General features: G+C 34.8%; 1 long non-coding RNA gene across 3 annotated transcripts; it reads right to left on the minus strand.

Moving 5' to 3' along the window:
- Positions 1-3,755: 3,755 nt before the first annotated feature.
- On the minus strand, positions 3,756-7,711 carry LOC143565435 (uncharacterized). Of its 3 annotated transcripts, XR_013141070.1 has the most exons (7): positions 7,422-7,711; positions 6,947-7,179; positions 6,682-6,868; positions 6,481-6,568; positions 5,773-5,935; positions 5,064-5,393; positions 3,756-4,684 (listed from the first exon to the last, which is right to left on the minus strand). It is a non-coding gene; the product is annotated as an uncharacterized LOC143565435 (long non-coding RNA). The 3 variants fall into 3 exon arrangements; XR_013141071.1 differs by having other exon boundaries at positions 5,773-6,861; XR_013141069.1 differs by having other exon boundaries at positions 5,773-6,868.
- Between the last annotated feature and the right edge of the window lie 6,023 nt (positions 7,712-13,734).

Raw genomic sequence — 13,734 nt, forward strand, 5'->3', positions numbered from 1 at the left:
AAAACGCCCAAACTCTTGACAATTATAGCATTTCACTTTCAACTTGTCAAATCCCAATTTCTTATTTAAGGCCGGAAGATATTTTCCAGTCCTCTGTATGAATCTTTTAACTTTACGGACGATCATAGCCATGTTCCACTTTAAGTCCATGATTTCCAAACTGAAACTTGAGCATTACTTTCTTACTCTCAGCTGTGTTCCCCATACTTCTCATACGAAGATGTTGGAATAAGGAAGCACATCTCTTTATGCTACCCACTTGATGAAAGATATTTTCGGGTAACGCCATAGTAAGAGTAGAATAAGCCTTTATCTCGATCTCTAATGCTTTCTTCTCTTCTTGTGAATATTGAGAAATAGCTTTAGGAGTATAACCAATAGTGTCATCACCAATCATTGGTGCAATATATACCTCATCTAGGCAATACGAGTAGTCAGGGTGAACGGAACCCAAGTGAGCACGAAAACGAGGTTCCCATTTAGCAAAATCGCTAAATTTCATCAGACGTGGACATTTTGAATGTGAGCCAATCTCTGTGTCCAGTTGTAACATTTGTTGCATCAACATGTTTTGAGAAGCTAGTGCGTACATACCAGCCATTTTTGTAAAAGTTTCAAACTTTAAGGATTTAAAATTAAAATTAGTTAACGAACTAAAAACAGTGTAACGAATTGTGAACAGTGTTTAGCGAATCACCCTTTAACAAAGTAAAGATTAATGTTAACGAATCAGAGATGATTTAAGAGAATCCGAAGATTAAAGAATTAGACGGTCAAAGAATCAGTCAAACCACGAAACAGATGGTCAACGAATCAATAAGACTAACGAATTGACTAAGCAAATCACGAAGTGCAAGCTTAGCGAATTAGAAAGTTTCCTGTCACGAATCACTAAGAAATCCTTAGAGAATTGGATAACGAACAAGCTACATTGATAGCGAATCAACCTATAGCGAATCAGGTTGTTACAACCGTTTGTAACAAACTCTGACACCTAATGTCACGTGGAAAAGGTTGTTATAACATAATTTCCAAGGTAGACGCGTGTCACGCGAATCAGTTGACACGAATCAAATGATGAAACGAACTGGTTGACGAATCACTAAGAATTTATAACGAATTGACTGAATCAGTTAACGAATCAACGTGAATAAGATGACGAATCATAATCATGTTCAAATCTACAAATCTTCAAAGAAGATTTCCAGATTTTCTGGAAATGATGAACACCAAACCCAGAAATTAGATTTGTAATACACAGTCAATTCTTAACCAAATCATACAAATCAATTAGCACAATACTCGTCAATCACACGCGATTACACTCGTATGAATCCCGTAATCCAATTCATCGACAATCATAACCAATTTTACCACAAATCAATCCCCTGTCTCGGTCAATTCCAAATCCAAACAAAAACACAATCAAAACATAAACCAAAACCTCAATTCCGATCAACCTCACCTATCCAATACCTTAACAACCTCAGAACCAATCCAATTGATCCATATTCAATCCAAAACACGTTCAAACTGAATCAAACTCAACTGGTAACCAAACTTAATACTAAAACAGTTCCAATTTCAATTAAACACACTAATCAAGAGCAATCGAACGACCGAAAGCTCTGATACCACTTGAGAACTCCTAAATCGATCTCAGATCTATGTTTACCTTAATCGATTGTCTGGATCTAGTTCATGATGCTAATGATTATATGTTATATGTTATTATTATTAGTATTAGTTATATATATGTGTATGTATAATATTAAGATGGAGATCGAGAGAGATTTGGACAGAGTTTCGTTAATTAACTCTCAAAAACTTAAATTAACTTGTGAACAGAGTTCACTATATATAGAAGATAGGTCTAGTTCGCTAACATTCCATAGCGAACTAGACACTACTTCGTTACATATATAATCAGATAAATAACTTAACGAATCATCTCCTGATTCGTTAAACATCCTTAACGAATCAGGAGGAAACTAACTTAAGTCTTAGTTCGCTAAACATCCTTAGCGAACTAGACATTACATTTAACGAACTAACTTAATACCTTAATATTTTATTATATCAATCAAAACGACAAATACGTTAAAGATAAATACTAAGACTCGAGACGCAAAACCGTGCACTAACAAAATCAATTAGAAAAGAGATTATATATTGTCACGAAATAGTCTCGAGATTTCACCCTTCCGATGATGATATATATCCATCATTTATGTGTTTCTTTTTTCTTTCAACAGATTCTATATTATGGAAATTTATCGGCAACCTCTCTCTCTCCCGTTCGTCTTCGATCAATCGATAATCGATTCCATGTTAGTGATTAATCATTCCAATCGCTATTTAGTTCCCAGGTTTGTGTGTTACAATTGATTCGTTTTTTGGTTGATAATTGAAGGTGATAAATTTTGAACCTGGAACACAATCCAGGCATAATTGTTGACTAGTAGAAGAGCCCGCGCGTTGCAGCAGGACACAAGTATTTGGTCAGTAGTGGTTCGATTAGTTATGGCACTACTGAGGGAAAGGGGGAGGGGGTGGATCCGAGGGTTACACTAAGCTTTGTCGTTGTATATAACATTAGCCAAAAATAAATAAATAAAACACAATATATTACACATTTAAGTTGTATTTTTTTATTAAGTTAATAAAACATAATTTATGTATATAAGTAATTTATGCATACCTCTATCTTAAAAAAAAACTATAAGATGAAAGTTTGGCGACAATTTGTAACACGGTACTCGTTTCATTTAGTTCATCATCATTTTGAGATATATTGTATAGTTATATACCCGTCCTTTGACGTGTATCATATTTGGTTTCCTAGGCCATAGTTTAGCTTTTGACGGACTGGTAAATGACGCGTTACAGTAATGACAAAAGAAACTGAATGGATTTGGGACTAAGATTTCACTCGGTGGTTGTCACCGGATAAAAGTTAACATTGATGTGCAAATAATGCGCTAGACCCGGTCACTTATATACACAAGATCATTCCTAAATGAAGCTTGAATAATTCTTAACATGCACCTTGACCTAGATTCTTTATATTACTTGATTAAATGAAACATGCACAAGAGAAGACTTCAAAACAATAACAATAATAGTGTTGGCAATCATAATAACTGCTTGGGTGCCTTGTATAATCAATAACACATTGTATAAAAATTACATACTCAAGTCTCAAAAGAAACTCATGTTTAATAAAAAAAAATATATTTTATAATTTTAAATATAAAATATTTTAAAACAAAATAACCATTAGTAAAACATTATATTTTAAATGCATATTCCTAGCATGTGAGCTCGTGCTTTCTGGTGGATATATTTTCCTAAAATTGTCAAAAACCAATAACCGAAATAACCCAAACCAATTAGCTTTGGTTATTCAATAACAAGCATGTTTGTTTATGTTTCACATTAAAACACTATCCAAAGCAAACGAACTCATGTTTATACCGTATAAAATAGCTTTTTATTACAAAACTAACCTTACGTTTTTAATAAATCGATTTGTTCATTTTGTGCCTTTGGATGCACATAGCATCCTTTCTAACCCATTTGACTCAAATTGGTGCATAATTACAAAATGCAAGAAAGACCAATGAAGTCTACCAATATTCACAGTTTACATAAATGGCATAGTTGTACCAGGATCAAGAAAAGATAAATACATCTTTGCATTTCAAGTTTCTTTTGCCTTTGATTGTTGTGAGTGCTCCAAATGCACCCTACTTCATGACCTTGAAATAGCTAATCAAGAAGCACAAGTATATACAAAACAACTTTCTTGATTACCATTATTACTGAAATAAAGAACAGTTGTTTAGTTTCATTTCATGACCCAAACCCACCTTTTAAGTATCCAACAAAAGCAAAGATTAGTGACAAAAATTACACAATTTACAGAGGGTAAGCCTGTAAATGAACACGTATATGGCCTAGCAAAGGAGCCCACGCTTCTCGGCGGGGCGCATGAGAATGTTATCGGTGACATATTTGTTACATGTATAGGACCAATTGGTTCAGTGAAACCATATTAGAGAACTGGATAATTTATAAATATGTATTATTATTTAGTATTACAAATTAACATTGATGATATGTTAACTTAAATATATCATAAACTTTATTAACAATAAAACTAACTGAAAGTATTATCACACGCGTGTTGCGAAGAGGCCCTTCAAATGCATTAGATATAGCACAAATCCAAACATATTTTTAGTATAGGTGACACTAAACACCAATATTATAACCTACAAAATATATTCTTTTTTTAAGAAAGCAAAAACAAAGCTTACCCAATATTGACTACAATTTCCGTTTTATCACAGGTTAGAACCCAAATCTTGAATAGCCTCAGTTCTAAGCGTGAATGGTAGTTTGAGGGTAACAAAGTCCGATAAACTCCACTTATTTTGTAACAGATAACAAGTTACGTACATCAACAAATTACCTGCTACATCCACCTTTTCAATTGCCAACACAAATCTTCATTAATAGCAACTTGCAAACGTTAGCATCATCACTGCCACCCCCTTTGACCGTTAAGTTGTCATCTTATCACTGCCATGTACAGGGGCATTGGTGCAAACATGATGGGCTCATGCTCGCGTGGTCTCTACCATCTATCTTTCCCCTTTGGAAAGCCAAACTCGTGAATCTGCACACGAAATCACCAGGAACTATAGATGTCAGCAACCAAACCAATTATAATAAACCTCAATAATTAATCTAAAATTAAATAAACACATTTGTGGCTTGTGCTGGCTGGATCAAGTCCTTTGTAAAACAACAAGGTTTACTATATCCAGACTTGAAATGTTGTGCCTACGACTACACCGTTCAACAATCATCGAGCCCGAAAATTACAAACAGTTTGTGATCCTTTAATGTGGGTCAGGTGGGTACCCATCAACATTTTTGGGGCCAATTTTTTTTTTTTTTACTTTTAGATTATGTAGTAACATAACTACTATGTTTAGATAATGATCTGGATTTTCTTTTAATTAAGAAATCTAAGTTGTTAAAAAGTAACAAACCTTAGTTTGCACATCGGACATAGTTGGTAGTACCCCCACTTGAAAGTGGGCATGTTGCTTCAAAGAATGAAGTATTCCCTGCTCCACAATTTGTACAAACACCTTGCAAAGTTAGTTTTAATATTAGTCTACTTGAACCCGGTGGGTGATGTAACCTACTTGAGAAACCCACCAAACACAAACGTATATAAAGCAATTAAAATGAAAGTTAACATAATTATGACTAATGAAAGTACAAGTAAAGCGACACTTACAATCCAACATATTAGCAGCATCCGGAGTACTTATAAAGAACACTTTGAGGTAGTCAACTGTTAGGTCTCCGCAAACCTGCATCCAAATATGTTTATTAGTAGTGGGTTGTCAGAAAATGACAAACAACAAACTATTAATTAAAAATGCTATTTCCTAAAAAACAAAATTCATTTTGGTACTCTAAAGGAGTTCATTATAACTCTTAATTGAATATAAGCTAAGTTAACACCACATATTAGGCTTTAATGGATTAAAACCTTCTGTTTGTCATTGTAGCCAAGACACGAATGATGATACGATATCTGTTTCATGTATAACTCCATAAAATGATGCATATAGTCATGCATAAATAATTAGGCTTTTTTATACTATTATTCATACTCTAATCAGCTTAATAAAACCTTTTACTGAATTAAATTAAAAAAAAACTTTATATGTCACATGTACTACATACCGACGGTTGTAAATTCACACTCGTCATCATAAAATGTGGTGCGGGCTAGGGTTTATGGGCAGACTTCAAAATAGATTTTGCTTGAAGCAGGCTTACAGTTCCCATCATCCTGATTTTGACTTCAACTTCAGACATTAGTCCCTAACTGTTTTGGGGCTTTGTGCTGCAAAAATTACAGTTGCCAAAATGATTTTATGTTAAAAGAATTATACCCAATAAAGAGAGAAAATTTTAAAAATTTTACTTATTGGTGACTTAATAATCAAGAATTAATTGACCCACAAGAACAATAAACCTTAAACTAAGTTTCAAAAGAGAACAAAAAGAGGCCTTATTATCTTGTACAAATCGTTTCGGGTTGAAATCGGCTAGGGGTTTGGTCAAACCTGGTCAACAGCAGGTATTGGGTCAAAAGCATTTCTGGTTGAAACCGGGTTATAAAGGGAATATGACCGGTTTGGGTTGAAACCAGTTTTGGGTTGTAACGGGGCCAGTTCGGGTTTAACCAGTTTCAACATGGGATTTCTCAACCCAATTAGGACCCTATGGTCCACGCTACTCCAAACCAGATTCTCTCAAGCCAGTTTTAAAATTGGTGTTGGTTCTGTTATTAGCTGGTTTATGTACCAGCCTGGTTTTTTAGTTCACCTTTAAACAAAACCGAACGAAAACAACCAAACAGATTACTGCATATGATATAGTTTATACCTTCACAAGTCATTGTTTCCCCTTTTTATTACTGCATATGATGTCTTTTCAAGATCATGAAATATCTTCTGTTTTGAACTTAGGTAACCTAAAATGCATTGAGGTGTCAGTTTGATTTTTAAATGAAATTTATGAAACCTCTTTATATGATAATATAACTTTGTTGGCCTTATAAACTCACAACGAATAAGTTGCACTCACATCCATATTGTATGATATAATCTGTGTAAATAATGGGGCTTGTTCGATTGGATTGTAAATAGATCGTTCGACCCGGTTACAACCCGTGTATATGACTACCCCCAACCCATTTTGTCACGCCAACACATTTGACCCGTTTAATAAACGTTGCCCATGACGCAAATATATGAGAAATTTCATCTGAAGACTAAAAGAAAAACAAAAGTCAAATAAAGTTAAAAATATACGGATCAAAGAAATTAAGTACATCATTAAGGACTTGTACCTCTGCATATATAAGCCACTTAGAATGAATTGGATAATGATGGACCGGTACTGGAGCAAACCAACTCTATTGTTCGCATTTAAATTCATATTGAGAAATTTAGCCAGCAATTGAATTCGTTCTCCGGATTTCCAAAGTGAAAACAAGCTTGAATCTTCTTGTCCACATGAGTTTTCATTTGAAGCATGATTTCCATCGTAGCTATAGAACACGCAACATGCTACACTTAACACCTATAGGGATAGCAAGCACATGAAAACAAGAAACAATTGCTATGCTTTCTTAATAGGTAATTTTTTACACAAATAGATTGTTTTCAAAACCAATGATGATAATTGATTATGATAGCAACTTCAGTTTTGCAAAATTCACATTACAGAAGTCATTATCTCATAGATTGGTCTTCAAATATTGATATTTCAGCTATTTTTTAATGTTAAAATACCCATAAGTTTAGCAGATTTTGATATCATACCTTGCTAACCCTAGCAGGGGCATTCTTTTAAAACTGTGGAAGCAGTTCACCATGTGCATACCATCCTTCATTATCATCATCATCATCATCATGTGCATATGAAGGAGATAAACCAAATGTCTATAAAGATGTAGAAGTAAAAGAAACACTTGGAATCAATTAACTTAATAACAACAGCGAATCTGTTTCATTCAACATGAAATCATACGGGTGATGATGAAGTTGGGATTTCGTGTTCGAAGATGAATGGACTGGAGAATCTGGTGACCGAGAGAGAGAGAATTGTCAACAGATGAGCAAGCCGATCAAATAAGCAACGATTGAAGTCGCCGGAGGATAATCTGTAACTGAAGGACTGAACGGACCAATTAATATTACAACGTCTCCTGAAAGGGTGTCTATCTGTATGTATTATTATAAATGTAGTATAGATTCTGAGGTGATCTTGGTTCAATACTGTGATTTTCAATTCACTATTCTTTTCAATTTCAGGTCTTATGTGTATAACATGAACATAACATGAGAGAACAGTTGTTAAGATGTTTAATACTTGAACACCTCCTAAAATCAATTCGCCATCCAAGCCATTGATGTAGATGGTGCAATTCTTTTATTAATAGAACTGGTCTTTGTAACAAAGAAATTTTTTATTGTTTGATTTCTAGGATTTAGAGGCATAAACATACACATATGTATGTAAGTTAGCGTTCTGTAACGAACATCACATTGTAATAGGTTTGTGGGACATTTTCTTTAATAACAAACTGTTGGTGTGATTGGAGTCGGTTGTATTGGATCTGCTTATGCTAGGATGATGGTAAAATCTTGTTAATCCATGTTTTGTAATTCAGTTAAAACTGAAAATTATATGGTTATTAGATTGAAGGGTTCAAGATGAATCTAATATATTATGATCTCTACCAGGCGACACGTTTAGAAAAGTTCGTTGCAGGCATGTTTCACTCCATTTTGTACATTTTTAACATATAATTAGTTAATTTACTGTAATCATATATGAACTAATATGCAATAAACAATTTGCAGCCTATGGTCAGTTCTTGAAAGCCAATGGAGAACAACCTGTTACCTCTTGGAGACGAGCATCATCGATGGATGAAGCTCTTCAAGTGGCTGATGTGGTAAGAATTTGTTATGTGTTTCCATTATCTTTATGGTTTTGTTATAATATTTTATTTGTTTATTTATTTTATTATCGTGCTTACTAATAATAATAATATTGACATGGTTTTTAATTTTTTATTTTCATTTGGCGTGTGTGGAGCAAATTGATATCACTCTCTTAAACTTTTAATTGACTTTCTTCAAATCTGATAGTTGTGTTTATACTGAATTTAGATGGATACACCCTATATCTAATGTATGATTGTCGCGATTTAAAAAATTATAATAACTGGATCTTATAATCTTGATTAAAAGTAGCAAAGGTAAATTGGTAACTGTCAGTTGTTTGACTTTTGTTAGTCAAACTGTAGGTCTAAGCTAACTTGAATTAATTGGTTGCAGATTGATTACAAGGGATATTGTAGTCACAGTGAAGCTTGGGGTTTTGTACATTTTATGTTCAATTTTGTATACGGAGCAGTGAGTTATGAAGTGTAGCCATATTCAATTTTGGTGGCTCTGCTGAACGAAAATGCACCGGTGGCAGCAGAATCTTTCCATCCGAACTCTGGCTTACCTCGTGAAAGGCTCTCTAAAGGGTAAAATGGTCCTTTGGTAGTACTCAAACCAGAACTTATTTTTATTACTAGAAGGTAACGGGCTCGGTGTATGAAGAGTCGTTTCCCATTATCATTAGGAAGAACTTCAATCAAATGAAAGTCTAACTGAAGAGAACTTTTAAATGGTATTAACTTATTTAAAAAAATATTTCACTTTTTGCTACATATAACCTTTTTATTAATTCATTTAACTTTTGTTTGTTTAGGTTTGATGCATATGGGGCAACCAAATGCAGTGTGGTGCATTCATCCAAATCATTACCCGCAACAATTATTGTTAAGGAAACTTTTGGAAGGTTTGATGTTGTTTCCAAATATGGATTTGATGAGCATAAATTAAAATCTTGAGCACACATTGACTAAGATGATTCGACGTCATTGTGTATAAGTTTGGGTATATGTATAGTTAAAATTAATGTCAATCCATTTTTGATTTGTAACTGCATTTAGTAGTACTCGGGTGAAAAGATTCTCTTTATGCGTTAATCATGTTATGTTGGTATTTATTATCTATATACATTTTTCATGTATATACTACCTAGAGGTGGCAATTGGGTTGGGTTGGGTTGGGTCGAACGAGTCATGGGTTGAAATGAGTCATGGGTCAAAACGAGTATGAGTCAGAATGAGTTTTGGTCAAAATGAGTCAATTAAGAAGGGTTGTTTTGGTTTGGGTCGAAATAGGTTAGGGTCGAACCGGGTTTTTTTTTGAACGAGAATAACGGTGGAAACATTTTACTTTTTTTAGATTTTTCGTTTATATTTTTATTTTAAGTTATGATTTTTTTATTATTTTTTTTTAAATTTTTTTTGAGGGGTTTTCTATTAAGATAAAAAACCCTCAAAGAAATATTCAAAATAATAATAAAATTTTTTTAACTCAAATTATAAATCATAAACAAAAACAGTAAAAACACTAAAATGTTTCCTACGTTGTCCTCGTTCCATAAAAAAAACCACCTAGAATTGAACCGAAACCAAAAGAATCGACGAAAATGAAACAAAAAGCCAAAACCGGACCACATCAATCGAAATCGAAAAAATCATTCAAAACGAAACTAAAAGAATTCAAACCGAACAAAAACAAAACTGAAAAACGAACAAAAACGAGCCCGGAATCGACCAGAAAGAAACAAAATAAACCAAAACCCAACACGTCACGGGCGAAAACTCGTGTTGGCTTGAAACTTGAACCGAACCCGTTCCAATCTGAAACCCGTTGCGTGCCGAAACATGTCTTGTACGAAAACCCGTTCCAATCTGAAACCTGTCACATTTCCTTAGGACACTAACCCACATCGACCCATTTCTTTGAACTTGTCGACCAATTTTGACCCGAAAATAAAAGGATGGAATTTCAAATGACTCATTTTGACCCATTTAGTTAAAACCTTTTACCCAAACCAACTCATTTAACTTTTAAAACAACTCAAATTGACTCTTTTGAAAGGGTTTGGGTCAAGATTGCCACCCCTAATATTGCCAGTTCATTTTTTTAGTTTTTAACTGTTCAAACTAAAAAAGCTTGTACAGGTTGTATTTGCAAGCTACATGGTTGTTTTAGGTTGTTGCGCTAATTCTTTGCTTTATATGAACCGACTCACTTGGATGTTAAATCAATTCAAATTGTCTATGTTTCGGGTTATTTGTGATTGGGCTTTTGTATACATAAATGAACGCAAGCAGAGGTGTTAAAAAACCGTTTTGGGACCAATTCTATGCAAACCGAACCGAACCAGTTTGACAATAAAACCGGTTTCACCCAAACCAACCCAAACCGCCAGTTCTGGGACCGATGCCTCTTATGATATACCAAACCGGTTTTAAAACCGGATCGGTTTAAGAAAAGCATGTTTAAATCAGTTCTAAACCAAACCGATCTAGCTATACTAGGTAACAAAGATGTCATCGCTAACACTTTCATATTACCCCTTTGCGAAACGCAGAAACTCTTACTACTCACCAATCATTTATGTTGCTTAAAAATCACAAAACTCATAAACCTACTTTATTAACAAATATTTTTCAAAACACGATGCATCCAATAAATCCACACGATATTTTAGTGTGCACCCCAACACAACAAAATCCAACAAACCACAAACACAAGCGGCAGCGCGCTCGCACAAATAACCCATAACACGCTACACCAAACGATACAACCCAATACGATGAGATAATTTGTTTGAACCCGCAGCAACGTGCGGACACTTCTGCTAGTATATACATACACACACACATATGTATATTACAAGGTTAATAAAAGTCCAAAGACAAGAAAACATTAAATCCGGAGTTCGTTTTATGAAGAAAATGCATATTTAAGTATATATAAATGTATTGTTATAAAAATATTTGATTAAAAGTAAATAAAAAATAATAACAATTAAAAACATCAAAACCGGGTCTGGGAGGTTCGAACCCGCGCCCCAGGCCGGTTTGGACTTTAGGATAACACGCGATGGCCATCAGGCCAGCGCCTAACTTGTTTACAACTCTGAAACAATTAATATATATATATATATATATATATATAATATATATATATATATATATATATCAACACTGATAAGTTATCTTCTTCCCAACCAAGCCTTTGAATAAAATCGTTTTAAATGATCATTGTTTGTTAAAATTGATTTATAATTAATGTTAATTGATGAGAAAAGACTTGGGTGCATGTAACAATTACGATAAATGGTGCCAGTTTGAGGGTGAATGACGAGATGGGTTTCGTGGCTCAAGATTTATATCAAAGCTGATATTAATAAACTTGTATGTTGTAATTAGGTTAGGGTTTTGATTCGTTGGCTTAAGGAGTGTGTGTGCACAATTAATTGAATTATAAACGTGTTTATATAGAGTATTGAGTCAATGGCAGCCACGGTTCGTTAAGGGTATGATTTCGAATCAATTAGTTGTTCATTACTAGATTTAGAGCATCGGTGGAGCGCATTTAAGGTAAAGAATGATTCGGTAAATCCAATTTCCTTTATTAAGCTGATAATTGAGGAGCAAGAAAGAGGGGGGGGGGGAGTTGTGTCGGTGAAGGGAGAGGGAGAAGGAGGGGAAAAATAGTTTGTTATCTTGCAAGTTGGTCCCTTGTCTTTGGTTGTGGGTTCAAAAGTGAATTAAAGTTAGTTGGGGGTTGATTTTGTACAAGTCTCATAGTTAAAACCAAATATATAAATAAATAAATAAATAAAAATTACTAACAAATACGTAACTTTATTGATAAAATACCCGAACCCTAACCCGGGTCAGGTAATGATTACAAATACGAAAGAACGAAAAACCTAAATGTTACAACATTCCCTACTTTTGGAAATTTTTGTCCCGAAATTTGAGATTAAGCCGTAACGAAGAGGTGCGGGTACTTGGTCATCATTTAGTATTCGCGCTTCCAAGTGAACTCGGGACCACGTTTAGATTCCCAATGAACTTTGACAAGCGGGATGCGGCTACGTTTGGTTTCTTTTTCCATACGATCTATGATTTCAACGGGTTTCTCGGTGGCGCGCATAGATTCAACTCGTACTTCGTCGAGGGGTATGTGGAGATTCCCCTTGGCTAAGCACTTCTTGAGATTGGAAACATGAAAAGTTGGATGAACATTGGAGAGCTCTATTGGGAAATCGAGACGGTATGCAACTCTGTAACCCATTCAACGATCTCGAACGGGCCAACGAAACGGGGAGATAGCTTATTCTTTTTACCAAAATGAACTACTCCCTTCCATGGAGATACTTTAAGGAAAACTCGATCACCAACACGAGAGGTTTACGGTGCTTATCGGCGTAGCTCTTTAGACGGCTACGAGCGATAAGAAGATTTTGTCGAATAAGAGCGATTCGATCGGAAATTTTTTCATAAGCTCGGGACTAGTGATTTGCGATTCACCAATCTCGTTCCAACAAATTGTGGAACGACATTTTAGGCCATAGAGAGCTTCAAAGGGTGCCATGCCAATATTAGTGTGAAAACTATTATTGTAGGAAAACTCTACAAGTGGTAAGTGAGTATCCCAATTCCCACCAAAATATAGTTTGCAAGAGCGGAGCAGATCTTCAAGAGTTTGAATTATTCTCTCAGATTGACCATCGGTTTGCGGGTGATAAGCGGTGCTTAGATCAATACGGGTACCAAAGTCGGTTTGCAACGATCTCCAAAAGTGAGTGGTAAACCGACCAACACGATAGAAAATAATGGTCAAAGGTGTTCCATGGCGACAAATGATGTACTTGACATAGAGTCGGGCTAATTCGCTTACGGATGACTTTTCTCGGAACGGTATGAAGTGAGCCAACTTGGTCAAACAATCAACAATCACCCAACTACTATCATTGCGGATTTGAGTAGTGGGGAGTTTGGTAATGAAATCTATGGCTATGTCTTCCCATTTCCAAATGGGGATCAGAGGTTGCTCGAGAAAACCAAACGGCTTTTGATGCTCGGCTTTAACCTTAGAGAAAGTAAGGCATTTAGAGACATATACCGTGATATCTTTCTTCATTCCTGGCCACCAAAACATGGAACGAAGATCGACATACATTTTATCCGCACCTGGATGA

The sequence above is a fragment of the Bidens hawaiensis genome, unplaced genomic scaffold, assembly GCF_021521415.1.
Source record: "Bidens hawaiensis isolate Kalapana, Puna unplaced genomic scaffold, B.hawaiensis_p1.1 tig00022333_1, whole genome shotgun sequence".
Classification (NCBI taxonomy): domain Eukaryota; kingdom Viridiplantae; phylum Streptophyta; class Magnoliopsida; order Asterales; family Asteraceae; genus Bidens; species Bidens hawaiensis.